Genomic DNA, 27,809 nt, shown 5'->3' with positions numbered 1-27,809 from the left:
GCGTAATGCAGTCGCACAGTGAAGAACCAGAAAAGTTCGTTTGAAAACCCCTAGAAACGTGATGGCAACGGAAGTCCTTGTAAAAATTATTTCAATTTTGCAGCTAAATAAAACACAGACCATCTATAGTTATAGTGCGAAAACAGAATGAAGACAAAGGGAGAAGAAGGAGACTAGTGCTCATTTCCTTCTTGTACTTTTGTCGTTGTTCTGTTCTCGTGCCATAATTATCGTCATGTCATACCAACTAGCCCAAACTGCTACACACTAGCCGTTGCATATTGTGCACGCCCGAGAAAAAATATGCGTTTATATTACTAAAAGGGCGGCATCCTGGCATGATTGGCATATTGACAAAATTTCGCATTCCGGAGGCATTAACTGAAAATCCAGGTTTGCTGTGGGGCAAAATTTGCTCGAAATAAGTATCATTACATCACCTGCTAAAGAAGGGCGATCTAACCGAAATGTCCGGGAAATATTTATTATTTGTATCGTCATTATGCCAGGATTTAAGTGAATAACAAAGCGAAGTAAATCAGCAGAGGCCAAAAACAGAAAACGACGATTCCACTGGACAACATTGAAAGTATCAACGGTGATAAGCGAATTAGTTCAGACACAGCTATTTCTAGGATACCCTCTTTAGGAACTGAAACTGGATTAGACACGTTTTTTTTTCGTTTTAGGAGCTTTTCCGAGAACCAGAAGAGAAAGCAACGAAAAAGCAACATTTCCTACTTTCTCCCCTTATGCTGTGGCATGGACTAGCTTAGAAGCTAGCCCATGCCACAACAGATGACTCATACACATCGACATGTACCAATACGTATGATGTGGGCCAAGATAGCGCTTTAAAAAAGGAAAACAATGAAAGACGCACGCGACTACACTGGCACTGTGGCACGAGCGCGAGCCTTTGGTCGAACGCTGGCTAATAGTGACTCGAACACCAGAGCTACAATTGTTAACGTCTTCGTGTTTCTTGTACCTAAAAAAAAATTCTACCGCCAGTGACTGTAGAGACGTAACATCATCTACACAGAGACGACTGGTCTTAAGCGTTGTTTTTGTGGTACAGTTCATGCAGTCACATGTCTTGAAATGTAATCATGAAACGAAGGCTATATTTTAAATTCGGCGTATACATATTAATTATTTCGAAGATCACCATTGGTGTATTGTTGTCACGCTGAGAAATAACCCATATATCAGATATAGGAGAGGCTTTTTTTTCAAATTGTAGCGTATGCTGACGCTGTGTTTTATCTATCTCTTTCCCCTCCATCACCACTCGTACCTTCTTCCCGACCCAGTCCCTTACGGGTCTAAATTGCATTGTTGATGTCCGCTGGCTGAAACGACTTGGAGACCACTACTTTAGGTAAATAGAACACATTTATCAAAATGTTCCCGGGAATGACGTTTGCATGCGGAATCTAAAATGGTCGATTATTCCCCCCGATTTGTATTACCAACCCTTATGTTGGGCTATATTTCTTGAAGCAATAAACGAACCAACCGTCAGAAACCAAAACGACAAAAAAAATAAAAGTGCATTAAAAAGCAATGCTGAAACGACACCTACACCGGCAAGTAAAAACACATAACACTTAAGAAAAGTCACAATATTTCAACGTTTTTTTATTCATATGCGCCTAGTTTATACAATAACCTTGTCGGGACATGATGGCTTCGGACAACATTTCGGGTGTATACCTGGCCTCATAGGTATTACTTTACATGGTGGTGGAGCCCACACAGCCCCACACCTGCAAAGAAAAAAATGCTGAATATGCAGCAGGAAAACAATGAAACATCATTACCATGAAATTGTTGTCTGCCTACATATTAAACCAGTAAGAATGACACAAGTATCCACTTGATTCTTTTTGTGATGCTTATTGACCATCATTTTTTGTTATCGTCAAATTTGTGACGTATTGAAGATTCCTTTAATGTTCAGTGAGTAATGAGCGAACTTGTTTAGTGATCATAGTGGTTGGTGGTAAACTCGTGCTTCGTTAGACTAGCCCTAAAGACCATCGATTATTCGGGACAACAGTTACCGGTCACGATTTGCGACCACTTGTTGACGTCTTTGCGATTCGGTAATAACAGTAGTACCGTTTTTGCGAATCACTCGAGTGATCGCATACTTGACCACGTCGGGTACAGAGAGCCCATGCAAATATATATATATATATATATATATATATATATATATATATATATATATATATATATATATATATATATATACATTTCACCAAGACAGAGAGATTAAAAAATGGCCATTCCAAGAAGACCTACCCCAGCTGCAGAATCTAATGAGGTGCCCCCTCAATCGTTGAATATATATAGGGCTTACACCCTTGAATTTGCAGAAATGACAACCCATCTGTTGGAGTTAGCCTAAGTAAATCGATTGAGAACGTACAAATACGGAGCGATGACTTGTTCGGAAGGGATAGAACTATACTGTCACGGGGTCGTGACGTGGCCAAAGACAGGAAACTTCGTGTTGGGATTTAACTGTTTATTTGGGCGAACCTGTGCCCGGTAAAGGGAAAGTCTAATTACAGCAGCAGTCTTCCACAGATAGCAGTCTCGGACTGATAGCGGCGAACGCAGCGTCGGCCTTCGATCAACAACTGACAAGCGGCGAAGCGCGTCGGCATTTATACCCTTGCCGTCGAATGTTCTAGCGTTATCGCTGGCGGTGGCGTAGGTCCCAGAACAATCTGTACCGTTCGCACAGTGGGCGTGATCTTATCGAAATGATCTACTACAGTCCGGAACCTTCTCGAAACCTGCAGGCGCGGTTTGCGCCGAGAATCGTGTGGTGTTTCGGAACGATAACAAAAACTTGTGAAATGGAACGTGGCAATACGCAGTCAAAGAGGGAGTGACACAGGTGGATTTCGTCGTTAAGAAAAACCCTACGTACCGTGTAATAAAAGGCAGACGAAAGTATCTTGCTTGGAAATTGCAAAGTAAAGACAACCTTTTCGCCAATAAATCCTTTCCCATATCGCCTATAGCTAGCACCAGCTAGACATAAAACAGATTTGCGATAGCGGTCGTCATCGCACACTTTTTTACTCTCTCAGCGCCCTAGTAAATAGTCTGAAAATTGACCAGCCAGGCTGACCAAGTCTGCAAATAGACAAGCCAGGCTGACTTGAGTAGAATACCTAAGAAAACGTACCCAAACAAGAATATCGTCTTTAAAACCACAAATTATGCCATCACCTTCCAAAACTTCGGCGCCTCGTCACCATCTCGTCCATCATATGTCTCAGTCATCTCATTGTCTCTCACATCAATTTTTCATTCCTCAAGCCGCCTTCGCGGTCATGGTCCCATGGTCGCTTTTCGCTGGTCTCGATTTCACCCCTTTGTGGCAATCGTGACTGTTGACACATCTTTTCCTGTCAGTGAACCTGTCAGCCTGACAGCCACCTTTGATTGATTGATATGTGAGGTTTAACGTCCCAAAACCACCATATGAATATGAGAGACGCCGTAGTGGAGGGTTCCGGAAATTTTGACCACCTGGGGTTTTTCTACGTGCACCCAAATCTGAGCACACGGGCCTACAACATTTTCGCCTCCATCAGAAATGCAGCCGCCGCAGCCGGGATCGGACATCCACCTTTTCAGTCCAGAGCAGTGGGAAAACCTTGCTCCTAGATAAGTGCAGCAACAAATAAACAAACAAAAATTTGGGAGAGGGCAACGGGCCAGCTCCTTCAAGACGCGTAGAACATGGGTGGCTATGAGGGTCATGCTCCGACAAAGCGAACCGTTTGCTAATGACCAACACGCATTGCTTTGAGAACTGTGCAGAAGAGCCTCTAGCGGTCTCCATTGACCCACTTTTCTCGAAAGCTAAAGACTAGACGTCCAGATCAGTCTTCAACGCGTACAATCCACCGTCTTCCGCGCAATTCTTAGTTGTCGCCACCTCTTCTTCTTTAAATGCCACGGGCGGTCATTTGTTCAACAAGACGCGATAATGTGCCCCGGCAGTCGTGGAGCCAACAGCTCCGCTGACTGAATTTCTGGCCTGGCCCGTGGCAGGGGCTTAGTCACAGAAACAAATCAACAATCGGTGCTTTACTCCAGCCACTATGCCATAATACGGAAGGGAGCGCACGGCACCTTGCCGCTGCAGGGACTGCACAGCGGAGACGCTGCAGCCCGATCCTGTTGTTTGTGCGGTGAGCCCCGCAAGGGTCGTCGGCGCAAGTTTCAATGGGTCATGCTTCGAAAAGCTTATCATAATTAGGGACTCCGGAGAACCATGTGCCATTTACTGAGTAGAGGAGAGATCCTCATTGTTTGATATGTGGGGTTTGACGTCCCAAAACCACCATATGATTATGGGAGACGCCGTAGCGGAGGGCTCTGGAAATTAAGATCACCTGGGATTCTTTAATGTGCACCCAAATCTGAGCACACGGGCCTACAACATTTCCGCCTCCATCGGAAATGCAGCCGCCACAGCCGGGATTTCAACCCGCGACCTGGGGGTCAGAAGCCGAGTACCTTATCCACTAGACCACCGCGGCGGGGCGAGGAGAGATCCTCCTTAGCCAGCCAAATTACAAGACGGACTTCCGCCCTTCGTACCTTGAAAATATCATTCGTGCCCCTGACTAGCAGGGCTTATGAGGATATGAGGCTGCTGTCGTGGCCGCCAGAGCGCTTAGCCTCCGGGCTCTCACCCCAGCTCTTGACACGGAGCCCTAAACACCACCGCTGCTCTTCAGCGAAATTATTTCATATTATCGCTCTTGCAAAGCGGCTGAGTAGGTCCAAGTAGCCAACCTAATAGCTGCTGCAGATTGATTGAATAATTGATTGATTTGTGGGGTTTAACATCCAAAATCAACATATAATCATGAGAGACGCCGCAGTGGAGGGCCCCGAAAATTTTTACTACCTGGGGTTCTTTAACGTGCACCCAAATCTGAGCACATGGCCCTAAACCATTTCCGCCTCCATTGGAAATGCAGTCACTGCTGCGGGGATTCCATCCCACAAACTTCTCGTCAGCAGCCGAGTACTTCAGCCACTATACCACCGTGGCGGGGCCACAGCTGTAGACAGGTACACTACTCTGTCCTGCAATTATCGTGGCCCGGGCGTGCACGAAAATCCCAACCCACCCCTTTTTTCGCCTCATCCAGAGTTGCATTGGAGATTGCCTGTGCCAACTGCTCCTGGTAGAAGTCTTGACTCTGTGAGACGAGTACGAGATGAGGCATCGTCATTCAGTGTCCCGGACAAAGCATGCAGAGCATCTAGCGGGGTGACGCTTCGACCTACAAACTCTCTTTTCAAAGGCTTGTTTGTCCGGCAGTGTCGATGGCTCGTCCACTTCTCTAGTGATTTTCGAAATGCTCACTAGATAGCACTGGCGCTAAAGGCGTCTATGGTGGGCCGGAAGATTAGTCACTCTACATGCTGGAGTGAGTGATGCTATCAATAATGACAAATGCAGCCCTGGCGGGTATTCACAAAGAGATGGCTAGGGGCCAAGGGTATTCGGCTAGGGGCCAACGAGGCGCTGATAGAGTGTGTGTACGAGGACTCAAAGTGCATGACCAACAGCCGGGAAGTTTTGATCCTTGAAGATTTTAACGGCCATATGTCTTAACTGAGTGGTTACACGGACGCAAATGGGAGCCTTTTGATGCAGTTGACGGAACGACTACAACTGGATATTGAAAATCTTAATTCCAGATGCGAGAGAAAACACACATGGTGTGCGCGAGACAGTGCAATATCTATTGACTTTGTCCTCTTATCTCAAAACCTAACTCGTCTCCTCGAATCCATCGGTATCGATGAAGTAGGAGGTTATTCCATTGGAATCGATTATAATCGTATTCGAATTGATTCCTCTCGCACACAACACCTCAAAACGAAGCGCCGCATCACATTCGATGGTCAAATGCACCTTCCGGCTAAAAGTATAAAAGCGGCGGCTGCAGCATTTGAGGACAGTGAACGGCGACGAGAGGCAAAAACGTACGAAGAATACATCGACATATGGCTCAGCACTGTGCCATGGCACATGTCCCGCAACACGAACCCCGTGCGCCACGCGCACAAACAATGGTAGGACAACGAAGTCACTCAGACATGGAAGGCACGCCGACAGGCAAACCGTGCCCACCACCGTGCAGTCAAGGCAAAAGAGCCCAAGGTATGTAATGACAAAATGCAGCACTACGTCAAGCTGAATCTCGGAATGCAGGCCCTGTTCAAATGAAGCTAGTCAATGCCAATAGACAGATGTTACAGGACCTGCGAGAGGAGGGAAACTCAACGGTTGCAATATTCTGGAACTATGTCCAATCGCTTGATAGAAAAGAGCAGCCGGAGCTCCATTGATGGGCAGTGAAACAGGACAACAGGTTGTAGACCTTAAAAGGCATGTGATGACATATTTAGAGGCCCTGTGTAGTCCAGCAAGCGCAAAAGACAGTCGTACAACTAAGACTCTGAGTGTGCCGACCACTCCGCACCTCTCAGAGACAAACTCGGCTTTCTCATACAGAAGTGTGGAACGGGCAATCTGCCGTCTTCGGACGCACACAGCCACTGGACCGGATGGCGTACCAGCTACCCTAACTAAGTGGTTAGGCTCGGAGTGTAAAGAACAGTGGGCCAGTTTTTTTCACCAACATGTTGGATGGTTTTGTACCCGTAGAATGGCGACTCGGCAGAGTAGTGCCGATCCTCAAGAAATGAGGCAAGACAGGTCGTCTAAGTCACTACAGACCAATGTCAGGCACCTGCACGCTATAAAGAGGCTTCACGCAGGTGATAAAAGACTAGGTCTTTTATCACCTGCGGGTGCGCGGAGTTTAAAGTTTCCTCTCTGAACTACAGATTGGCTTCTGATAGGGCAGGCGGCTGAAAGACAACCTGTTCGTGATTACGCGGTGCGCCAAGATTGCCAGAAAAGAAAACCGTGGACTACTTTGCTGCTTCCTGGATGTAGAGAAAGCATGTGACACAATATTCCGCATGCCAGTATCTTTAACTGCCTGAGAGACCTGGGTCTCCCGGAAAGATTACTTAATAACACATTTACAACGTTCTTTGCTGGGGTCATGAGAAAATCTGTAGAGGTTTCGAAGAGACTTCATCAAGGCTGCTCACTATCGCTGATAATATACCTATTGTTGTGTCCGGACTTGAGCGAGTGATATAGAGCTCTTCCCTTGGCTTCAGTTTAAAATACAGTACTACATGTACAGACGAAAATCGCAAGATACCGGGACTAGCGTTTGCATATGAAATTGTTTTAATGACGGAAAATCATCGAGACATGCAGGCACTCCTAAAAGCCTGTGCAGCGGAAGTCGAAAAGGTGGGCTTCAATAAAACGCCAAGAAGACGACTGTAGTACAGCTGGTGGGTGTGACACTGGGCAACGAAACCTTGACGCTGTCTGGAAAGGCACTGGGGTTGCCTCATCGTACAAGTATCCCGGAGTGACGCTGTGTGCAGAAGGCGACATTTATAGGGAACACGATGAAATAGTCAGAACACACTGTGGGCACAGTGTGTTCTTCGGTACAGAAGTATATGGGGATTCAACAGATATCTCATAATTCGCGACATGTGGAAGCTTGCGCATGTGCCGGCACTAACGTTTTGCGATGCCATGCGTTGTCTGCCTCTCCCAAGTGACCAGGTGATGGCTGGAACGATGGCAGCGAGAGGTCGGCCGCACTGCTTTGGGTCTGCATGAAGCAGTAACTATTGAGGATGTTCAAGGAAATTTTCGGTGGTCCACCTTCGAGGCACGGAAGGTGGCAAACAAACTGACCTACCATGACCACTTGCCTTTTCTGCGGAAAGAGCGACTCGCGCGACTGGTATTTGACTGCCTCTCAGCGACGTGTATGCTCACCAATTGGACAAACCGCATATACCGCCTTGAGAAGAAATATAGCTTCTTTACGGCACCTATACAGGTGGACACATGGCAGCAATATGTGAAGGATGTGCGCGACTATGTCGAGGAGAAGGAAGAGGAGGTGTGACTGCAGGGGAAAGGTATAGGAGCTCCATTATCTTATATGGACAACACAAGTTTACTGTTGGCAGGGCGTCCATATATAAGAATAGCCTTGAAATCAGCCTTCTCGTCGGGGCGCGAGCTAGGACACTATGCACCTTGGAGCGCCAGCTGACTATAGATTGTGATCAGCAGGATCTGTTGTGTACAGTCTGTGAGTGCGTGAGCGAAACAACCAAACACATTGTGGTGCAGTGCAAGGAAGTCGAACGTAGAGGAGACACTCCGTTGCATGTCGCACTAAGTTTTGAGGGTGAACGGGGGGAGATGAACAGAAGAGCGGGGGAGCACACTAAGCGGCGCTTGAAAAGGTGGAGAAGCGTATCTCTTCAGAGGGTCGTGAAATGAACGGACTCCTTCCCTCTTCTTTTTCTTTTTTTCTTTTTTTATTAGAGTAGGTCGTTCTTCACATCCTCTTCAATCGTTTATTTTTCCCATTTTTTCTTTTTACATTAGCTGGGGGATTAAACTCCTGTTCTTTCTTTATTGCGAAGCCGCCACACAAGCGGCAACCTGTTATAAAGGGAACGGCACCACATCATCATCATCATCATTATCATCATCATAATCTGCTTTCTAGTGATCTCAGGAATGCTCACTACATGGTGCGCTACCACTCAAGACGGCACGTTTGCTTTCGGCCCATGCTCTTTCTTAGTGTTCGACGGGAACTCACGCAGTGAATACGGTTCGCTTACCGCTAGGCCGCATCAACACCTCCGAAGCCAAGGCAGCAGTGCGGTGAACTCGCAGCAGCTGATTGGGCTCACCGCCAAAACGCTGCGGTTACGTCCCGAAACATATATCTACGTTGTCAGGTCTATATATGGAGGTGGGAATGTGTACCGAGGACTCACGGGTTACCTTATCATCTGCGAGCAAGTTCGTCTAACTTAACTCACGTTGTGGATATGTTGGTATTATCTTCGATAAATGTTTTAGTGTTGCTCTCTCTTGTTGCCTTAAATGGTATACTTTTGTGGAGGTTTGGACATAGGGAAGAGGTTAAAACCTTGCACAATGTCTGTGGTCACACACTACCACATGAAAGCTTATTCAGAAAACTGTCACACGTAGATACTGACAGGTTAACTTCCATATGAACATACGAAAAGGGAAGACATCGAAAAATATACCAAATGAACAGTTGACACAAGTATAACTGCCCAATTTGACGATGCTGGCGTTGCCTTGCAGACAGCGCGGGCTGCTGGAAAATGACACATGTCATAAGCATCATACATAAGAAATCTGGAATTTCCTTGCAGCAAACATTTACCGCCCACTGCTTGCTCTACTTCTCGGGAGCCTTTATTGCATGCGAAACAGTGCAGGTTTCGGTAAAGTGTGGATGTTGTTTAGTATTGTTCAATGTGCATTTGAAGCAGAAAACTAAGTGTGGTCACGTAGGAAAACTTGCACGCATAATGTACGCTAAAGAACGTATACCTGGGATGGGCATATTTAAAAACGATAGTCTTTATTGGATACCTTCGACGCAAAAATTTCGGTCTGTCTGTCTTTCTGTCTGTACAATTGCCTGTTTGTCCGCCGTAACGATTCTCCAAATGACCCAAACAATATCTAAAACGGCCAACCAGATCCGCAGCGCCCACCAGCATTGCTCAAGTTTCAGCGTATATACTTGCGAGATTGTTTGGGTGCACGTTAAAGAACCCCAGGTGGTCGAAATTTCCGGAGCTTTCCACTACGGCGTCTCTCATAATCATATGGTGGTTTTGGGACGTTAAACCCCACAAATCAATCAATCAATACTTGCGAGATTGTCAAATAAAAGTGAGTATTGCGCATATATGAGGCACCATAACAGCACGTCAATATTGTGTATGTGTGGCTTTACAACACAAAAAGCATACTTAAGTAATCTTAAGGTCCATATCATTTATCACGCTGTGCTGACAATGCAACGCTTGCTCGAAAAGGCAAGTGTTTCCAACGCTTTTCCAAGACAACACGGTGATGACACCTACCCGTTGCTTTGCGTTCTACACTTTATCGCCTCTGGGACGGGCGCGCACGCCGCGCGCTTCGTTTTTTAAGATAACTGCCAGATAGCACTGATATCTCACGTGTGACGTGCCTCGATGCGCTCGTTCGCCTCCCCTACACGCATCGAAGCACTCACGTAGCGTCTCTAGAATACCGTTCACAAATTTTTTGATCGATTTGTGAGGTTTAACGTCCCAAAACCACGATATGATAATGAGAGACGCCGTAGTGAAGGGCTCCGGAAATTTTGACCACCTGGGGTTCTTTACTGTGCACCCAAATCTGAGCACACGGGCCTACAACATTTTCACCTCCATCGGAAAGGCAGCCATCGCAGCCGGGATTCGAACCCGCGCCCTGCGGGTCAGCAGGCGAGTACTTTAGCCACTAGACCACCTCGGTGGGGCCACGAATTTTTTTCTCTTATTTTTCGCGCAGAACATATAATAAACGTTTAATGTGAAGCATTTCTTGGTGAACTTCGGTGACTTTGAGTGTATCTATCATCTATCTATCTATCTATCTATCTATCTATCTATCTATCTATCTATCTATCTATCTATCTATCTATCTATCTATCTATCTATCTATCTATCTAACTATCTATCTATCTATCTATCTATCTATCTATCTATCTATCTATCTATCTATCTATCTATCTATCTATCTATCTATCTATCTATTTAGCCGCTTATGTTTGGGTGCCCTCGTGATTACTGCCTTAACTTGGCGTGAGCCAAAATTAACATGGGAGGGTAAGGTGGTTTAACGAATATGACGCGCTGACCAACACACGAATAATGTCACAATCCTGTCACGCACGTCCTCCAACACTTCCCGCCAGAGAGTGGCACAAACCCATGGGCGGGTACGTGCCGCTGGTATGAGGGTATGTGCCACAGGTGATTGACGCTTAGAATCTACCTAGGAACGACGAAAACACACGTGGACAATTTTAACACGCGAGCGTTAAGAAACACCCGACAGCGGGAGCGTCGACCCGACGAATGCAAAGAATAAATGTCAGGGTTCCAGCTGGAGTCGAATCCGATAATTTTGCGTTGCCATGAAGCATTTTACCACAGAGCTAAGCCAGGTCCGAGAACTACGTTTTAAGTATACGCTAACCTTCGTGAAACGTCAATAGGGGTTGCAGTGCAGCCTACCCAATTTTATAAAGATTACATATGTACTTCTTTGATACAGCTGTCACGTCGGGTTAACGTCAGTTGTGGTTAGTTGGTATGCGCTGAAGTTTATTTAGTTAGCAGCGTCCAGGCCAGCATCTTCGCGAGTATCAGCGCTTCATATCAGCTTCTGGTGTTCTATTACGCATGTTTCAGTTGGAATCGTTGTGCAAGTGTGAACAACTGGTTATATAAACATCTGCAACCCTTCAACACATGTCTGTTCGTGCAGCATTAGTACATATATTTAGCGTCATTTCATGTGGTATCACTCAGTAGAAAATTGCAACCTGGTCAACTTCTATCCGCATGCTTCGCATAACGTCCATTCCCAGGTAAGTGGGAGCTTCCCAATTTTTTCGCAATCTCTCCAGAAGCAAGACTATCGTCTTTCAATGAAATTCGCAGTGAAACATTCAGATACGGGGCCATTTTTTTATATTGGAGTCATTAAACTTTGGTTGTGATCTATTTTAGCAGCAATGAGGCCTTTTTTCAAAGAGGATTTGTGGTTTTGTTGGTTGTTTAAAGACGATAGTCTTCGGATACTACGACGCAGAAATTATACCTGTGGGCCGGTCCTCTGTTTCTTTCTGTCACTCAATCCAGCCATTAGAGCAATAGTTTAAATCCTTTCTGAACGACTACCCATCTATATCAGCTGGCCTGATTCATACTAGTCAAGATTGTCAATCTAAACACGAATATTGGAGATGTTTAGGCACACAATCAATACGGGAGCATTAGGTGGTGTGTTACTTCATTTTTAAAATGCATATATGCGTAATCGTAAGGACCACACTGCTTATTACGTGACGCTGGCAATGCAACGTTATTACGATCGAGAAAACGGATGTTTCCTACGCTTCACTATAACTACATGGTGCTGCCACGTACCAGTGGCTTCGAATTTTAGGAAAAAAAAAAACTACGTTACTCCAATTTATTTCTAGAGGTCGTTCATGTATGACGCAGCGCCTACTCAATTGTTTACTCACGCAGAACGTCCTTTTTATGCTCTCTTGTTAGACAGAAGACTATTAGCTTGTCCTCGTTGTTCTCTTAGTTCGTTGTTACCTTTTTGCGCTTAAGCTGTTTAAGAAGACTATTGTCTCTCGGCGACCTTTTCCAGCGAAACACGCAGATAAGCCGCCACCTTTTGTTTCATTTTGTCGTATATGTTTTAGTATTTTTTCATTAAACCAATATCTATAAGGGGATATATGTCACAGATTTCTGAATAAACTTTCGCTTGGTAGTATGCGCTTGTCCTTACCTTCCTCAGCGCCTCTTTGTAATACACACCCGTACGCTAAGTATAGGAAATTACCAACTTCCACAACTTAAAGCCATTTTGACTATATGAGCGAATTCTGCTTCGGGCTCCTACACTTTCTCTCAAAACAGCAGGAAGAAACTCAAAGCATATTTTTCACTTTGGTTAGCACTGAAGATCACGCTAGTGGCATAAAAGCTAGGGTTCGCAGTCACTGAGTCAGGTGACCTCGCGTAATCGTGTATCTATGCATATAGTAATTTATTAAACAAATCTCTACCAGAAACAATACGGTGGATAAAACTAGCACCTACATATATTGAGTCAAAATGCCTTACCACCAGTTTTAGGATTGAATTTGTCAGAAAAAGCAGGCTCTTTCTTTAACCAAAAGAATTTCTATAGTTCATTAGCAGTAGTAGTAATATAGGTAACTATATTCGTCAGGGAAAGTTCACTGTTTCCTTAAACAGTAAAATTTCTATAGTTCATTAGCAATAGCAGTGATATAGGTAACTATTGTCAAGAGCTAGCTCTCAATAGTGTTGAAACTGCTGCATACTACAAGAAAACAAAACACAACCACATTTGTGATGTCACTCGCAGTTTTCTGATGCCTTAAAAATGTGGCTGGCATTATTCGGCACTATGTTTTCTCGATGACAACCTGAAAAAAGTATTTCTTATGAGAATTCGTGACCTATTTATATCTTATGACGGCATACATGCTGTAATTTTTATTGTTAACTAGATTGTTCACACGTTTGAATACATTTAAGCAGGTACACCTAAATGATAACAGCTTTCGCGTGAAGCTCGAGTTGGTTCAAGGGAAAAAAAGTCGCACGTAAAAGTTGATTTTTTTTTAGGTGAAGGGTGCGTACAAGTGAAGGTGAATGCTTTTTTCAGCAAAATTATAATGAAAAGTAGTCACAAAACCGTCATCGCGTCTGATCAAATGTATTGAAACGGTGTTAACTCGCAGTTTATTCAAAATTGTAACCGTCAGAAGACTAATCAGACAGCCTGTGTGTGATAGAATATAAAATCAACTGAATATTGACTCACGATGCGCCCCTCATTTTGCCATGAGTGCTGTTGATTTTCCCATAGCAAGTCCACTGCATGCACGTCTTTATCTCGTACGTGCTTTGTTCAACGCCGACTTTTTCGCCATTGAAGATGCACTTTCCTTTAGGAAATGATAAAAGCGCAATTGGTAAGAAAAACAGAGGTTTGTTCAACGCCGACTTTTTCGCCATTGAAGATGCACTTTCCTTTAGGAAATAATAAAGACGCAATTGGTAAGAAAAACAGAGGGTTTAAACAATTTAAGATCAGCCTACCTACTCAATTATTTCAGCCAAAATTAAGCTCACAAAAAAGAGCCACTTATGCCACTTACAGCAAACCCTTGAAGAGTGGCCTTTGCAGAAAAAGCTGTATACTTTTGGGGGGGAACGTCCAGCAGTACGGTTATAATTCCATAAGTAATCCCAGTTTTTGTAAAGTAGTATTGCGACAAACACCAACTTTTCTATTATTTGTTGTTGTGTTGGAAAGAGTGAGAGAGACAAAGCACTTCCTGAGTATATGTGTGGACACCGCTACGCATCTGTAAGACATTCGGTGTATTAGGAGCGGCACCTGCACACAGTGCGCGTGCCGCACTAGCCCGGCTGCGGTCGAACAAGTCTGATAAACTTGAAAAACAATTAGGAGTGTCTTAGCTCGCCTATGCCAGGATGTACGTATTGCTACGTAGCGCCACGGATAACTCGAAACTCGACAAGGAAGAGGACGATGTCAGAGCTCTCGTGCAGACTGGGTTCCATCTTGTATGCCTGCTTGTTTTTCTCGATGGTAAACATATTTCTCCGACGCCTTTTCCCCGTAACATTTTGGTGGAGAGTGCGGGTCCTCCCAAAATCAACATCCACAACGATTCTACAATGGGGGTGTTACTTGGCTGCCTCTACGATGGCTGATCGCGACGAGAACGACCATTCGTCGCCACCTTCCCCAAGCGTGCCTCGTCAGACCACGCAGCGTCCAACAGCGTCGCATCCAGCAGTAACGAACCGCACCGTCGTTCTGACGACTCCACATGACCCAAGCACCTTTTCCGGGTACGACGACAAGGATGTCGAAAAATGGCTTCAGCTATACGAACGGGTCAGTGCACTATATACAACTTTGACCCGACGCTCATGTTGGCCAATATTCTATTTTATCTTGAGGGCACGGCCAAAGTCTGGTATCATTCATGAGCTATGAATTGATGGCCGGATGAACGGATGGAGAGATGAACGGACATAGGGACGGACAAAAAGACAGGGGGACAGGCATAGAGACAGACAGATGGACAGACGGATGGACGGATAGACCAGCGAGCAAGCTCAAGCGAGCAAAGCACCAAGATGGCCGCATGAACGAATGGAGAGATGAACGGACATAGTGACAAACAAAAAGACAAAAAGTCGGTGGTATGGGTCCAGACGGTGAAGACGTGTGTGTATAAATCTGGGCATGTTCCACAGAGACCTGGTGACATCGTGCGCGAGCGTGTTAATCCTTGCTGCTACATCGCTTCTTGACAGTGGAATGCGATCCATCATGCCATTTTCGTGAGCATTCTTTGCAGCGTCGGCACGCTCGTTATAAATGATTCCGCAGTGCCCTGGTAACCGTTGAAAAGTTACATCGTGTCCTTTCTGTAGTACTTGCTGATACAATTGTCTTGTTTCCACCACCCACCAATTGGTCTTGAGGTCCACCCCGTAGCACAGTTAGAATACAATACACAGCTAGTTTCGAATTGTTGAAAATGCTCCATTTTAGGGGTGCTTCTTTATCAATCCTGCCGAGTGCACAGCGGAGTGCTGCGAGCTCTGTGGCTGTCGGTATTGTTTAATGAGCCGTTCGAAATTGGATGGTTTCGGCTTCTCCTGGGAAGATCACAGCTCCTGCAGATCTCCTAACATTTGCCGAACAATCCGTATAAAGTTTAGCGTGGTAATTGTATACTTCGTGCAGGATATGTAGAGTCAGCTGTTTGAACGCTGGTGTCAAGAGATCCGACTTTGTTTCAAATTCCTGGCCCTGTCAAACGTAGGTTTGGACGGTCTAAACACCACGGGGCTGTCAGGATACGTTCCGAAGGTGTGTGGCCTGCCGGAGGGCACTCACGGTTACTCAATACTCTTTAGCAGAATGAAGCACTTGGTCGACTAGAGGTAAGTGATAGATAGAAGTAGCTTGCTGTTTGAAAGTTAATTGAGGTGCTTCTTCATGGCTCAGTGGATAATGCCTCGCATTCACGATTCAGAGGTTCCACGTTCGATTTCATGCGCCGGAGTCATTTTTTGGATTGTTTTTCTTTCTTGCGTTTTCATACATATGGATACGTATAGATATATTGTGAGTGACGGCGACACCGATGCCAGCGGCAAAATCTATTGGAGAGTGTTCATATAATCGCTATCACATATAATAAGGTATCTAATAACAGACTCCCAGAAAAACCGGAGACACTACCAGCAAAATTCTTGAGTTCGTTCAACAACAGATAAGAAATGCACGAAGGTCTACCACGGCAGTATATTAGCGACGATGCTGACCTGCGGAATCAAAGGTGACAGGTTGGATCCCGGCCGCATCGGTTGCCTTTTTGATGGAGCGAAAACGGTACAGGTCCGTCTTCCAGGCACTGTCAGTGCTCGTTAAATATCACCAGAGTGATGTAATTTTCTGAAGCGCTTGAATGCGGTGTCTCTTATGACCGTATAAAAAGTTTGAACGTATAACCCCCAATATTGTTATTATCACCGTCTTTTTACCTAGCGTGGCCGAGTACAAGTTGCACCAGTTTTTTTTTTTTGATCAGCTCATTTCTTTGGGGGGATGAAGTGGAAGAGGGTGTTGTGAACCAGGGTTGAGAAACATGTGATACGCAGCTATATTGTCACAGTCCCCTTTCTCTGCAAGAGAACAAAAATTAAACGTAACTTGATTCGCTGGCAGTTGCGTGTGGTGACTGCGCTTACTGCAACCCACCCGGTAAGGAAGCAAATCGAGGAATGAAACTTAGAGAAGAATACAGCTAACACAACAAGAGTGGCGTTTCGAGTACCAAATGCGTGTAACTGTGCCAGTGTTCACTGTAGGCTCAAACGCAAATGCAACCTATTGGGTAAACTGCGTATAATTGTGTGGGTCCTACTTAACATTTGCAACAGTCTATAATGAAAGGCTGAGGGCATAGTATCGAAAAAAAACCAGGCGCACATACATTTCGCTCGTGATAACTGGGCCTACAAAAACTAGACCTCAGCCGATTGTTATGACCTGACCACTGAATAATTATAGACAGATAGATAAGGCTGCACTCGTTAGAAACTCTTATTTCCTTCACATGTTCTAAATGCATTTTAAAGGCGGACCTCGCGGTAATCAGCGCAAAAAAAGACAGAAAAAAGCAAGGAAGTGCCACACCATGCTTTTCCGTGTATATGATTTTTAATTTTGTGCTGATTGTCATGAGTATGCGTCTACTATCCATATTTCCTACATTACATAGGGTGCACCTGCAACACTTTTTCAAGTAGTGCTGTAATGGCTTCATAAAAAGAGCTTATTGATCAAAATAGCGTCTACCATGAACATATATACTATCCGCCAAGTAGGAGCGATGTTACAGCGATCTTCCGTACGCTTTAAACGTTTCACCTATCCTTTCATACCAGCTATAAACTGAAACCGCGCTGGGAATCAACAACGTAAAGGCTAGGAAATGTGCCTCTTCGCCAGCTCACTTCATGATTTTGAGCAGCTTCTTCTCATTTTTTCGTGGAATTAGCGAGCTACTTTCTGTATGATTGCCAGAGCGTTAACTGAAAGGTGGCGGCGTCTCGTAGTGGTCACAATAACTACGCATTGCGAAAGAAGATAGGGTAGAGAAGGAAATGCAGGGAGGTTAAGCAGACCAGAAAAGCCGGTTTGCCAATCTACACGGGGTAACGAGAAGGGGAGGTAGAGAATAGAGTGGAAAGAAAGATGAATGAAACAAGTAACACAGCAAACACACAAAAATGCAGTCAGTTACAGGTCCATCACGCTCGTGGGGTACTAGACATCGCTGTTACAGCCGCTTGTCCAAATGAGTTGTTCTAAACAACTTCAGGAGTTGCTTGGTTGCCTTCAGCTGTGATGTCCTCCCAAGAATACATTCAACTGACATTATTCTATTGATGCTGAAGGGAACAGCACAAAAACGAGACGGAGAAAGACTAATCACACAACACAATGATCAGAAAAGGCATTCATATATTGTCACGGAGCTCTAAAACAAACGCCAGTCACTGTCCCTCCACATGGTGTACTGGGCAGTCAGGCCTCATGTGGTGTAGCGCCTTCTCAAAACAACAAGCATCGCAGAGAGCGTAGTCGGCCATCTTAATGTGAAAGGAGTAAGTTTTGGTGAACGCCACACCTAGCCACAAACGACAATGCAGTGTGGCATCTCTCCGACGGAGTGCAGTTAGTACATGAATCTTGATCAAAGAACACAGGCGGTGTAGTCACGCTGCTTCTTGGGTACCACTGAGATAGCCTGATCTCCTGTAGAAGCCTTCGATGACTGCTGGCTCTGTCAGACCTTGAAAATGGTATGGTATCTTTCTGCGTTCCTTCAACAGCTGCTCGAGTTGCATCATAAGCGTGTTCGTTTCCAATCACGCCGCAATGACTTGGAAGTCACTTAAACGTCACGTGGTGTCTTTTCTCATGTGCTGTATGGAGAAGACATCGAATTTTGAACACGAGCTGCTCACATGACCTGCAATGTAGAGCTAATAGCGCATATAGTAGGAGTGCCTTCAAGCCGCTGAAGATGAACCATTGTTGAGGTGGTTCCAAAGGAACGACACAAAGTGCAGCGTGCTCAGCGGCTAGTTCAGCAGCTATTGACGTCGTGGGATGGTCAGTCCTAAAGCTGATAATGATAGATTTTGCTGGGACTAACACTGCACTGGACGAAGACTGGACATTGAATTGTTGAACTACCAGTATATACAGTGTGTCCCAGGTAACTTTAGGCAGAGTAAAAAAGATGCCAGCGCACGCAATGAAGTCGCGACCAACTGCATGTTGCTCACCGTTTCCTGGAGTCAGTCACACTATTTTTGTGTTCTTAAATATTGTTGATTAGATCTGTTTAAGTAACTAACTTTTGAAGGAACAAAGATGGATAAAATATTTCAATAATAAACTCGTAGATTGGTTTGCAAAACGTCCAAATAGATAGTTCTGAACTTTATATCTGTTAAGTATTAGTGTTTTTCTGCTGATTACAAGTACCTGCGAAATACAAAAAATACTACGTGACAAACCCGCTCGCGCCTATGTGCGCCCGATCATTCTAGTGCTCCCTAACATTTCAAGTACGAACAACACGCGGGGCAGATGTTATGATCGTTCGTACGCGGAACGTTAGGGAGCACTGAAATCATCGTGCGCACTGACGCACAAGCGGGTTTGTAACGTGGTATTTCTGTATTTTGCGGACACTTGTAATTAGCAGAAAAACGCTAATACCTAACAGATATAAAGTTCAAAATTATCTAATTGGAAGGTTTGCGAAACGATGTACGACTTTCTCATCAAATTTTTTTACAATCTTTGTTTCTTGAAAAGTTAGTTAAACCGATTCAATTAAACAATACTTGAGAGCTGAAAATAGTCTAACTCCAGACAATGGTGAGCAAGATGCATTTGGTCGCGTCGTAATTGCGTGTGCCGGCATATTTTTAAACTCTGGCTCAAGTTACCTGGAACAAACATTCTGTATATGTAAGCTGCCCGCATACCTGTCGTGCAAGAGAAGCAGAGACAGTTGTTTCAGCATAGGCGACGACAGTACATTTTTTTTTCGAATTCCTGGCACACTGAGATGTACTGCGGGCCGAATGAGACACCAAGAGTCACCGACGGTTTAGATGCAGTGCTGAAGCACGAAAGAAGTTTGTTACACTTCCCGATGGCCTAAAGGAGTACTGAGCGAAAATTTCGGGGCCGAGATAGCCTGTGGGGTTGATTCTCGTGAACATTCGCATATCATCTGCAAGATATCAAAAGCGAATATTGCTTGGAAGGTATTTCAAATTCATTTTGAAGTTTGCGTGAGCGACCGACTCCGTAGCGCTATAGACACCATCGGAGGGAACCCCGAGGCGGCTCCCTAATTTCATCACGTCACCATGCTACGGTCAGCAAGAGAAGTTATGACGACGTCATAGCCCCCATTTTTTTTTTGCCGCGTTAGTTCCCGCTGTCCATATTTTTCGGCGTCTGGCTGCAAGTGCGTGGCCGTGGCGAACGCTTAGAAAGGTATGTGTTTGGCGACATTGCAGTTCCGCCATCTATTCGAAAGTAATTCTTTATGCGGGCAGTGTGGAAGTGCGTTATATTTTTGTGTGCTGACGTGGTCAAGAGCTGCACATGCTAGGTGGCGACAACTGCACCCAGTTTTTGGAACTCTCTCAAACCGAAACTGAAACGGACTGATATTGAGGGGCCTGTAATTAATTATCCGTCGCGTGCTGCAGTAAACAATGTGTCGTGTCATGACTAACAGGCTCCTAGCAACGCATTGCAGCAGAAAAACGCGAGGCCAAGGCTATTGTGTCAGTACCCTTTTGAGAGAACGATGGTTGAGGCCTGTCTGAAGGCAGCGTGGCAAGATGATGACAAGGATCACGTAAAATATGTCTGTCGTGCGTTCTGAGGCCTTCCACCGTATTGTGAGTTTCCATTGGATCGTCCGTCATAAGCAATAGCAATAGTTGCCTTTGTTGACGTATATTCGGACAAATTAAGGCACTCCTTTAGCGCGTGCGCTTGTGGTGCCTGGGAAACCCTAACATTTTTCTTGTAATTCTTGCTCAGCACTGGAAGGCTATATCTCAGAAAACCGTGAAACACCACTCTGTAGAGTTTCAGCATTGCCTCTATGGCATTCTCCATCTATTGCCTGCCAACAAATGGAACAGTTTGCAAATTGATGTCAGGCGCTTCTTCATTCAGGCCAAGTTTGGACTCCAACAGAGGTTCCTCTCTATAGTTACGCAAAAAAAAAAACATGTGAGTTTTCGCATAACTAATTGGCCGCCCGTTGATTCGTCGTCCACGTATCTGAGGACGCGTGACTGCCGAAGTTCAGACACAGATTTCGTCTGGATCTGTTCAAAGCTTGATGGCAGTTGGTAAGCAGTCACCAAGACCAACAAGTGCGAGGTTGAATAGTGTCGCACAGAGAACTACGTCTTGAGACACGGCCCTGGTACTATAGCGTCGTGAAGTTGGGCCATCTTCTGTTGACACAAAGCATCACCTTGCAGCCAAATGACTCGCAATCTACTAAGAAAACTCGGCCACCGAGGCAAACCACCGCAAGGTCATCAATAAAGGCATCATGTAATACGTTGTCGTACGTGCCTTTCTCTTTAAGGAACATAGCTCCATATAGTAGCTTACGGGGACTTTTTGTGTTGAACGCAGGAAACGAGGTCATACATTGTCGATGGAAAAGCGATCAGGTCAGAAACCAGCCAAGGAGTCCAGATAGATCTTGTAGTGTTCAAGATAGCACTCCGTTTTTTTTACAGTGAAAGCTGTTATGACACCACTACACCAGTCTTGTGCGGCGCTGCAGTTGTCCACCGCCGCCATCAGTGTCCGTAACCTGTATCACTCGAAAAAAAGAAAACAAAAGCCCAGAATTGCAAAAAAAGAACAAGGACACAACGCGATACGAAACCGGGTTTCCTGCGTGCCAGCCTATTATAAACCCCTGATTCACGCTGGTGCTGCGGACGTTTCCGGAAACTGACCTTAGGCAGGCTTGAAGTCGTCGAAAGAAATCTTGTTATTAGGAGCGATGAAGCGTTTTACAACAGCAAAGGAACGACCTTGTGTAACACAATGCGAATTGCGCAACTAGTGGGTAGTGGAGTGCTCTATTACTTAACAAAATCTTGATCTTGTTCACCATTACCTGTGGCGCATACCCACTTTGAGGAATTGTAGTGATTACAAAAGGTTCTGCCATAAATCTTCATCGTCGACCGTCACAAGACAACAAAATGCTGCCCAAAAATGCTTGCAAGTGTGTAGCGGGTACCATGAATCTGCGAAGATTGACGGCTGACCTTGTCTGCCTACTACATAATAATTTATAGCGTAGTGGGTGCCCTGCAAGCATGCTAGCAGCAGCTACCCGAACAGTGTTTAAAAAAGGCTCTCATACAATGCTGTTCGAGCTTTCACCATGACAGTGCTGCGCACAGCTCTGGCGGTTTTTTTCTACTGTTGGCAGATGATCGTTGCGACTTCGAAAGTCACGAATCATTACGAAAATAGAAGGAAAATATTGATACGGGGTATCACTACCAGGAAAAACAAGGGAAGCGCGGATAGAGAAGGAAGATGACGTTGCCTCCACCGCGATTCCCCTGAGTGGGTACGAGCCATGGCGGCGGAGATCATCATCATTATACTTTGATCGCGGACTCAGGGCCCATTAAAAACCCCCATTCCCATTAAGTTACCTTACCTTGTGTAACAATTTGGTGGATGTGCCGGAGTAGGACGAACCCAAAGACGGGAGCTTCCATACCAGGACTTCGTCGCAGCCGCCGCCTCGCCGGACTTCCACCTTCGCCGATCATAATGGTCCAAGAGCAGCCATCCAACGCTTCGAGGCCAACTCAAATGGGTTCCGTGCCGTACTACAGAGTGCCACCAAACTTCGGCGGGACCTCAGGAGAAGACGTCGACGTGTGGCTCAAGAACTACAAGCGGGTGAGCAGAAGCAATGGCTCGGACTCGAACAAACAGCTCAATCATGTCGTATTCTCGTTAACTGACACCGCCCTCATGTAGTACGAGAACCACGAGGACATGTTCACGACTTGGGAACGTTTTGTTGAAGAAGTGCATAAGTTCTTCGGTGATTCGGACTCAAAGAAGAAACGCGCAGAGCAGACATTGCCTCAGAGGGCACAGCTTCCAGCAGAAAGATGTACGACATACATTGAAGAAATATTGAAGCTGTGCAAGATCGTGAATGGGAGGATGTTTGAAGAAGACAAGATTGGACACGTTTTCAAGGGTATAGCCGAAGACGTGTACAATTTCTAAATTGGGAAAGACTGCTTGAACTCCGTGTCCGACGTGATGAAGCACTGTCGTTCCTTTGAATCCCCCAAGATGTGACGAATTTCTCCGAAATTCGGCCGCCTGTCCAACGTCCCCACTGTGGCTAGTGTTGAAACAGTGCCGCCTAACGACCTTGCTTTGACCATACGGCAGATTGTCAGAGAAGAGCTGCTTCGATGTCAGCAGACCTATCATCGCCCCAGCGATTTTCAGGACGTGTACGTAAGCGAACCAGAACGAGTGCGGACTCATGTTTCTCTTCCACCATGGCAACCATCGATCTACGCAGAAGACGCTTATGCATATCAAGGCACACGGCAGGCTGGATTCCCCCGTCAAACACCTCCCAACTACGAACGAAGTTTTCACCCGCCTGTTTACCCAACATCGCCTGCCTACAGTGCCCCCGAAGGGCGGCACCACTATCCCATGCCTTCCTAGAGGAGTCGTTACTCTGAGCAGCCACGTGCCCCTCGACCAATTCCGGTATGCTACAACTGTGCCATCCCGGGTCACATTGCACGTTTTTGTGACCATCGCCCATATCAGCGAGAGTCTTGGCACATGTCTCACCAACCTTTCGACTATCCGCTCTCCACGTCACGGAAACCACGCGCAGCTACCGGGTCACGCTACCCCTCGCCAGCCTTTAATCGAAGTTTGACGCCACCACCAGCTCCCCGTGCTCCACGATCGCCGTCGCCACGGAGACGGGCACGTACACCGCCGCCGGAAAACTAGTCGGTGCGGCCAGTGGGGGTGCGGCCGCGAGATCACAGGTGCTATCTACAGATATACCCCCGTCAGCGTTTATGTTGAAGAACAAAGTTCATGTAGTTGTCGAAGGAGTGGTACTATGGCACTTGTGGGTACAGGTGCGACAGTCTCGGTGATGAGTGTAAATTTTAAAAACCTGCTAGGGCCAAAAGTGATGTTTTGTCTGAACCGTGGGGTGACATTTCGTGGTGTAAGTGGTGACGTGTTGTGTCCGGTGGGATATTGTACTGTGAACGCCTCGCTGTGTGGCAAGGTGTTTTGCACAGAGTTTACGGTTATTCCGCGGTCTACACATGACGTTATCTTGGGTATTGACTGCTTGTGTGAGTGTGGGGCAACTGTAGACTGCAGAAGTGGGCATCTTTTTATACACGGTACTTTCCCAACGGCGCTCTTAGAAAATTCCTTTCCGGAGGAATGCATCTTTTTCGTCTCCGTGGACACAGTCGTTCCTGCATTTTCTGCCATGTGTGTTCCCGTGACATGTTCCAGCAACAACTGTGGCACGTTTGACGCCACGCTCGAACCGATTCTCTTGGCATGCCTGAAAAAGAACCTTCTCATTCCCCATTGTATAATGTCAGTCGTTGATGGACGGGCAGGTGTGTGGACAATGAACAATTCCATGGAGCCTGCAATTCTGCCTGGTGGCATGAAACTTGCAGTATTTAGACCGAATCATGTACGACGCTGGTTGCGCTTGTTGATGCTACAAGCCAAAATAAACATCTAGGCTTAGAAGATTCAGAAGATGCCCAATCGCTACAAATGGTCAGCAAGTCACTTGATCAAAGCGAACGTCATACTCTGCTCGACGTTCTATCTAAGCACTCGAAAGTGTTCGATTTTTCTAAACATAGCCAAAGGCCCTTAATCCCAGCGTCCCGGATACGTCATCAGATCCACACCGAGTCGGCTATCCCATTAGGCAGAAACCTTACCAAGTGGCACCATCGGAGCGCAAGATCATCAACGAGCAAGTCCAAGAAATGCTGGAAAAGGGAATAATACAGGAATCGGCAAGTCCGTGGGCTGCTCCCGTCATTCTAGTGAGGAAGAAGGATGGTACGTGGAGATTTTGCGTTGACTACCGCCGACTGAATTCTGTTACCAAGAAAGACGTCTATCCGCTGCCGCGCATCGATGATGCTCTAGACTGCCTACATTCCGCGTCCTACTTTTCATATGTCGACCTGAGATCAGGTTACTGGCAAATTCCGATGCACGCAGCTGACAAAGAAAGGACGGCATTTGTTACGACCGACAGACTTTACGAGTTCAATGTTATGCCATTCGGATTATGTAATGCTCCTGCGACATTCGAAAGATTTATGGACTCTATATTGCGTGGTTTAAAAGGGCATATATGCATGTGTTACCTTGATGATGTCGTAATTTTTGGACGTTCGTTTGATGAGCACAACACTCGCCTAGACCTCGTGCTCGGCTGCATTGAAAAAGCTGGCCTTGTATTGAATTCAAAAAAGTGCCACTTTGGCGAGCGACAGACATTGGTGTTAGGACATCTCGTCGACGAAGATGGCATTAGACCTGACCCACAAATGACAGCGGCCGTTGAATCGTTCGAGCATCCTAAATCTGTGAAACAACTGCGTAGCTTCATCGGGCTCTGCTCGTATTTCCGCCGGTTCATACCCAAGTTTGCGGATGTCGTTCACCCCCTGACGAGCCTTCTACGCAAGAACAGCCTGTTTCAGTGGACCTCCGAGTGTGATGCCGCTTTTCACAAGCTGAAGTGTTTGTTAACTTCACAGCCAATACTTCGGCACTTCAATCCTTCGTCGGCCACGGAAACTCACACAGACGCAAGTGGCATCGGTATCGGTGCCGTTCTCGCTCAGCGTTCTGGCAAGAAGGAACACGTTGTGGCTTACGCAAGTCGTTCTTTAAGCAAGCCTGAACGCAACTACACCATGACCGAACAGGAATGCCTAGCGGTAGTCTTTGCCGTGCAACGGTTTCGCTCATACATCTATGGTCGCCCGTTCACTATCGTCACAGATCACCATTCCCTGTGTTGGCTGGTCAACCTTCGTGACCCATTCGGCCGCCTCGCACGATGGTCCATTCGTTTGCAAGAACATGTCTTCACCATCTCATACAAGACTGGCCGTCTACACGCTGATGCGGATTGCCTCTCCAGAATGCCGCTACCATCGACAGATTGTGAAGCCGATAACTTTGACCACCTTATCGCTTCTCTGTCGTCTGGCTTTCCCGATGCCGTCACCTTCGCCGCTGAGCAGTGTAATGACCCAAGCTTACAAGCTCTCTTCCCTGAAGCGAGAAATTCATTAGGCGAAGGCCGATTCTGTGTCCAAAATTGTCTTCTTTACCAGAGAAACTTGTCCACGGCGGGCACCCGCTTTCTGCTGGTTGTTCCTGCGTCCCTCCAAACGTCTGTTCAGCGTCTCACGCATGATGACTCCACCTCTGGCCATCTAGGCACCGTACGAACACTTAGTCGCACGAAAGAGCGGTTCTATTGGCCGAAAATGAGAAAAACGATTTAGAACTACGTGGCCAGCAGCCACAAGCGGCCCTCCTCGGGTCCAGTTGGTCACCTGCAACCTGTAAAGCCTCCCAAAAGGTCGGTATTGATCTGATGGGACCATTTCCACGCTCCTCAAAAGGTAACAGGTGGATGATTGTATGCGCCGACTACCTGACGCGGTGCTGCGAGACGGCTGCCATATGCTCCGCCACGGCATTCCAGGTTTCGGAGTTCCTGTTGCATTCAGTCATCCTCCGACACAGACCTCCTCGCGTGATAATAAGTGACCGCGGACGACAATTTACCGCTTATATTGTCGAATCATTACTTCGTTTGTGTGCCACCAAGTTCCGACACTCAACTGCGTATCATCCACAAACTAACGGCCTCACTGAGCGCACAAAGCGAACGTTGACCAACATGTTGTCAAAGTACGTCGCCTCCGACCACAAAAACTGGGATGAAGTATTACCATTCGTCACGTACGCCTTGAACACGTCGAAACAAGAAACGACAGGCTACAGCCCTTTTTATTTGCTCTACACTCGCTCACCTCGACATATGCTGGACACTATTTTTCCTTTTGCCGTCCATGACGATTTAACAATTGCGGACACTTTGTGTCGTGCGGAAGAGACACGTCGACTTGCCTGCTTACGCACACTGGCAGTGCAAGAGTCCTCCAAAATTCGCTACGACAGTCAACAAAGGCATGTAACCTATGCCCCCAATGATCTAGTGTGGGTGTGGACGCCAATACGCAGACGTGGCTTGAGCCAAAAGCTACTGGCACACTACGCCGGTCAGTTCGTGATACTCCGTCGTCTCAGCGAGGTCAACTATGAAATTGCACGTGTCACCACTAGTGGCCGACGTTCATGCAAGACAGAGGTGACGCATGTTGCCCGCCTGGAGCTGTTTACTCGAAGGATGCAAGAATGACTCGCCCGGAGGGCTTCGTCTGAAACGGGAGGAATGATACGGGGTATCACTACCAGAAAAAACGAGGGAAGCCCGGATAGAAAAGGAAGACGACGTTGCCTCTACCGCGATTTTCCTGAGTGGGTACGAGTCATGGTGGTGATCATCATCATTATACTGTGATCGCGGACTCAGGGCCCATTAACCCCCCCCCCCCATTTAGTTACCTTACCTTGTGTAACATTATGACAAATGAGCCGTATGTGGGCTGTGGAGATCGCTAAATGATAACTGACCGCGTGTTTGATACCACTAATGTGTATTCACTTTAACTGGTCTCATTTAGGTGATAAATTGAAGAAAGGAATGGTCTCTCTCTTTCTAAATCGACAAACTTGATACACTTAGTCTAAAAAAACCACGTTGTTTGCCAAACCATTCGTTAAAATGTTTCATGTTTTTTTTACGATAACATCTTCAATCACCATAGGTAATAGAGATCCATTTGTATTGTAAAATCACGTCAAAGCAGACCACAAACATGTGAAATGGCACTGAGGACATACCGTTTTCGAAAGGAAGAAACCTGTACTCCAATGCTTGCTGAGAAAGTTCGATCAAAAATAGCGTCATTGCAATTATGACCAAGAGGCATGTGCTTAATTTGGCCATGTTGATGTCCACTCGAATTTAAGCGTGCTGCAAGAGGACTTCCTAAGCAGCGTCTGCATTTATATACCTCGCTGGCCCTTCTATAGGGACTGTCTTTTGATAGTTTTCGTAATTTTGTCATTTATTTTT

At 46.1% G+C, this 27,809-nt stretch overlaps 1 long non-coding RNA gene across 1 annotated transcript; it reads right to left on the bottom strand.

The window, feature by feature from the left end:
- Window positions 1-1,618: 1,618 nt before the first annotated feature.
- On the bottom strand, window positions 1,619-27,704 carry LOC142766916 (uncharacterized). Its single transcript, XR_012884659.1, has 3 exons — window positions 27,575-27,704; window positions 13,649-13,772; window positions 1,619-1,772 (listed from the first exon to the last, which is right to left on the bottom strand). It is a non-coding gene; the product is annotated as an uncharacterized LOC142766916 (long non-coding RNA).
- Between the last annotated feature and the right edge of the window lie 105 nt (window positions 27,705-27,809).

The sequence above is a fragment of the Rhipicephalus microplus genome, chromosome 7, assembly GCF_043290135.1.
Source record: "Rhipicephalus microplus isolate Deutch F79 chromosome 7, USDA_Rmic, whole genome shotgun sequence".
Lineage (NCBI taxonomy): Eukaryota > Metazoa > Arthropoda > Arachnida > Ixodida > Ixodidae > Rhipicephalus > Rhipicephalus microplus.
The sequence above is the reverse complement of the archived record's forward strand: the minus strand, read 5'-3'. Positions and strand labels throughout refer to the sequence as shown.